Source organism: Dama dama, chromosome X, assembly GCF_033118175.1.
Source record: "Dama dama isolate Ldn47 chromosome X, ASM3311817v1, whole genome shotgun sequence".
Lineage (NCBI taxonomy): Eukaryota > Metazoa > Chordata > Mammalia > Artiodactyla > Cervidae > Dama > Dama dama.
This window is the reverse complement of record NC_083714.1, coordinates 99,974,684-99,979,023: the sequence shown is the minus strand read 5'-3', so window position 1 is coordinate 99,979,023 and position 4,340 is coordinate 99,974,684. Positions and strand designations below refer to the sequence as shown.

The following is a 4,340-nucleotide window of genomic DNA, read 5'->3' as shown; positions in this document are numbered from 1 at the left end:
GTTTCCCATCTTTGTTGTCCAGTCCTCTGCCTGCAAACAGAGCAGGAAGATCGAGTTTCTTCCCGGCTTGCTGGCATTTTGGTTTCTGTGGTCTGCAGGGGGCAGTGTAGCTCCGCGGAGCCGCTTGCCCGTTCCTCCCCCGCCCGTCGGGGTTGAAAAAATGCTTTAAAGCCTTTTGTGGTAATAAGGGAGGAGTTTTTCCTGCGCTTGCGCCGGTTGGCTGCTTTGATGTGCTGGGGAAAATGCTGAGATACATATTAAGCAAACTGAAAAGTTAACAACAAAGAGAAAATATTAAGCAGGTCAAGGGAAAAGTAGCAAATAACATAAGAAGGCATCCCCATAAGAGTATCAGCTGATTTCTCAGCAGAGACTCTGCAGGCCAGAAGGGAGTGGCATGATATATTTAAAGTGGAGAAAGGGAAAAGCCTACCGCCAAAAATACTCTACCAAGCAAGGCTCTGCTTTCAGATTCAACCTAGGAATCAAAAGACAAGCAAAAGCTCAGAGAATGCAACAGGACCACACCAGCTTTACAACAAAGACTAACAGCTCTAGGCAGAAACAGAAAGAAAAACCAATGGAACACAATAGGAAGCCCAGAGGTAGACCCATGCACCTATGGGGCACCTCATCTATACCCAAGGAGGTAAGAATATACAATGCAGAAAAGACAGCATCTTCAATAAGTGGTGCTGTGAAAATTAGACAGTAACATGTAAAAGAATGAAATTAGAACACTTACTATCACCACGGGGGGGGGGGGGGGGAGGGGGGAAGGGGGGAGGGTGGGAGGGTGGGACTCAAAATGAATTAACGACCAAATGTAAGGCCAGATACTATAAAACTCTTAGAGGAAAACATCAACAGAACACTCTAAAAAAATTTTTAGCAATATCCTCTTTCCATTAATGGAAGTTAAATAAAAAATAAAGAAATGGGACCTCATTATACTTACAGTATTTCACACAGCAAGTTTAGTTCAGTTCAGCTGCTTAGTGGAGTCTGACTTTTACACAGCAAAGGAAACTATAAACAAGGTGAAAAGACAACCCTCAGAATGGCAGAAAACAATTGCAAATGACGCAACTGAAAAAGAATTAATCTCAAAAATATACAAGCATTTCATGCAGCTCAATATCAGAAATATAAAGAACCCAATCAAGAAATGGGCAGAAGACCTAAAACAGACATTTTTCCAAAGAAGACATACAGATGGCCAACAAATACAAGAAAAGATGTGAAACATTGCTCTTTATTATTGAAATGCAATTCAAAAGTACAACGAGTACAGTCTTGTCAGAATGGCCACCATCAACAAATCTACAAAACGTAAATCCAAAGAGGATGTGGAGAAAAGGGAATCCTCTTGCACTATTGGTGGGAATGTAAATTGGGACATACACTATGGAACATATTGTTTATCCTCCCCGTGTTTGTATTTTTTTTTTTTTGCAGTTTTTTCTTATAGTTTATTTCTAATCCCACAGCATTGTGATCAGAAAAGACTATTGATATGATTTCAATTTTCTTAAATTTATGTGGCTTGATTTGTGACTCAAGATATGATCTATAAAGAATGTTCTATGTGCACACGAGAAGAAAGTGTATTCTGCTGTTTTTGGATGGAATGACCTAGAAATAAAAATTAAGTACATCTGGTGTAATGTGTCATTTAGGGGCTGTGCTTCCTTCTTGATTTTCTGTCTGGATGAGCTCTTCGTGGATGAAAGTGGAGTGCTAAAGTCCCCCACTATTATTGTGTTGTTGATGTTTTCTCCTTTTATGGCGGTTTGTATATTGAGGTGCTCCTATGTTGGGTGCATATTTATTTACAATTGTTGTGTCTTCTTCTTGGAATAATCCATTGATCATGATGTGGTGTCCTTGAATCTTGCAACAGTCTTTAAAGTCTATTTTGTCTGATGTGAGTATGGCTACTCCAGGTTTCTTTAGATTTCCATTTGCATTGAATATCTTCTCCCATCCCTTCACTTTCAGTCTGTATGTGTACCTAGATTTGAAAATGGGTCTCTTGTAGAGAGTATTATGTGTGCTGGGCTGTGCTTTGTCACTCAGTCGTGTCTGCCTCTTTGCGACCCCATTGACTGCACCCCACCAGGCTCCTCTGTCTATGGGGATTCTCCAGGTAAGAACACTGAAGTGGCTTGCCATGCCCTCTTCCAGGTGACCTTCCCAACCCAGGGATCGAATCCAGGTCTCCTGCATTGCAGGCAGATTCTTCACAGACTGAGCCACCAGGGAAGCCCAAGAATACTGTAATGGGTAGCCTATCCCTTCTCCAGGGGATGTTCCCAGTGCAGAAATGAAACAGGGGTCTCCTGCATTATAGGCAGATCCTTTACGAGCTGAGCTACCAGGGAAGCCCAGACAGTATTATACATGGGTTTTCCTTTTTTTTTTTTTAATCGTTATCTCCTTTTTTTTAGGATGCAGCATTTCATCCACTTACATTTAAGTTAATTACTGACATGTGTGTCCTTATTGCCATTTTAAAAATTGTTTTGGGTTTGTTTTAAAGGTGTTTGTTCTAAACTTCCTTTTGTGACTTGATGACTATCTTTAGTGTTGTGTTTAGATCCCTTTTTTGTGTGTCTATATCTATTGTAGATGTTTGGTTATCATGAGTTTTTTTTGTTCTAGCTGTCTATACACACACAACATACACACGTATAAAGATATATATGTGTGTCTCCAAGGTGATTCAGTGCTAAAGAATCCCCATGCCAATGCAGGAGATGCAGAAGATTTTGGTTTGATTCCTGGGTTGGGAAGATCCCTTGGAGGAAGAAATGGAAACCACTCCAGTATCATTGTTTGGAAAAATTCCATGGACAGAGGAGCCCGGAGAGCTATAGTCCATGGAGTTGCAGAGTCAGACATGCCTGAGTAAAAGAGTATATATATACACATGTATATATACTTGTTTAACTTTACTAGTCTCTGAATTTCAAATGCATTTTCAATATCCTGCATTTGTACTCCCATCCTCTCATAACTGCTGGTTTTGATATCATATTTGTGTGTGGATGAGTTCCCATATTTACTGTGCCTTTGTCTTTACTGGTGAGCTTTCCCATTCATAATTTTCTTGAATGTAGTCATGGCCTTTTTGTTTCTGCCTAGAGCTGTTACATTAGTCGTTGTTGTAAAGCTGGTGTGGTCCTGTTGAATTCTCTGAGCCTTTGCTTGTCTTTTGATTCCATGTTGAATCCGAAAGAAGAGCCTTGCTTGGTAGAGTATTTTTGCTGTAGGTAATTGATGCTGGACACCACCCAAGAAGCATATGCCATTACTGCCCTCATTTCATGCTTCTCTGACCTGTGGCACACAGAGGGAGAGTTAGCTCCACAGGTTCTCAGGGTTCCTCAGAGAGTGTCCCTATGTTCAGGTCTCAAATCTGTCAGACTGTAGTTTGCACACTGGCTTGCAGGATACATTCCCCTCCCCAGTGGAAGAGTGAAATAAAATGCTCACTGGGATTGAGGGTAAAACAGCCTGCAATGCTGCGAAAGATTGACGGCAGGAGGAGAAGGGGATGACAGAGGACAAGATGGTTGGATGGCATCACTGACTCAATGGACATGAGTTTGAGCAAGCTCCGGCAGATGGTGAAGGACAGGGAAGCCTCCTGACGTGCTGCATGCAGTCCATGGGGTCACAAAGAGTCGGGCACGACCGACGGCCTGAAAAACAACAATAACATATTTATTACAATGAGATACTAAATGAAAGGGGGTGGGAAGGGAAACTACATAGAAAACGACTCATCCACTCTATCACGATTATGACATGATAACACATTTAGAATGCAAAGCACCTGGAAATAATCAGCTGTTACATAGTACAAGTTCCTCAGCTCACTGCAAGGAAGGTGAGTCAGGAAGGGACTTCAATCCAGAGTCGACTGACAGAGAAGAGGGCAGGGTAGTGACTCAAAATAACCATCTTGTTGGGGCCAGGTTGGACAGGACCCGGACATCACGGATCAGGTCCCTCAGTGGAGAGTTCCAAACGGTTTCGGGGAGAACTCTCCCAGCGGACGCAGGCTGGGAGACTGGCACTGACATCTCTGCTCCCCGGGGCAGGCCCAGAACCAGCCCTCAGCAACTCCAGAGCTTCCTGGACGCCCTGACTTCTCGCCCGCCTCGCTGTGGTTCTGTGGGCGGGTCGAGCGGAACTCGCGCGGTCCAGGGGTGGTTTGCCCGGACCCCTTCGAGAGGTTCCCTTTCTTTCTCTGGTCCTCAGGGGCATCCCCCATAAGTTTCCCATCTTTGTTGTCCAGTCCTCTGCCCGCAAACCGAGAAGGAAGGATCGAT

The 4,340-nt window shown here is 43.3% G+C and overlaps 1 long non-coding RNA gene across 1 annotated transcript; it reads right to left on the bottom strand.

Annotated features, from left to right (window-relative positions):
• Positions 1 to 1,239: 1,239 nt before the first annotated feature.
• On the bottom strand, positions 1,240 to 4,097 carry LOC133052549 (uncharacterized). The gene is made up of 2 exons (XR_009692070.1): positions 3,842 to 4,097; positions 1,240 to 3,707 (listed from the first exon to the last, which is right to left on the bottom strand). It is a non-coding gene; the product is annotated as an uncharacterized LOC133052549 (long non-coding RNA).
• Between the last annotated feature and the right edge of the window lie 243 nt (positions 4,098 to 4,340).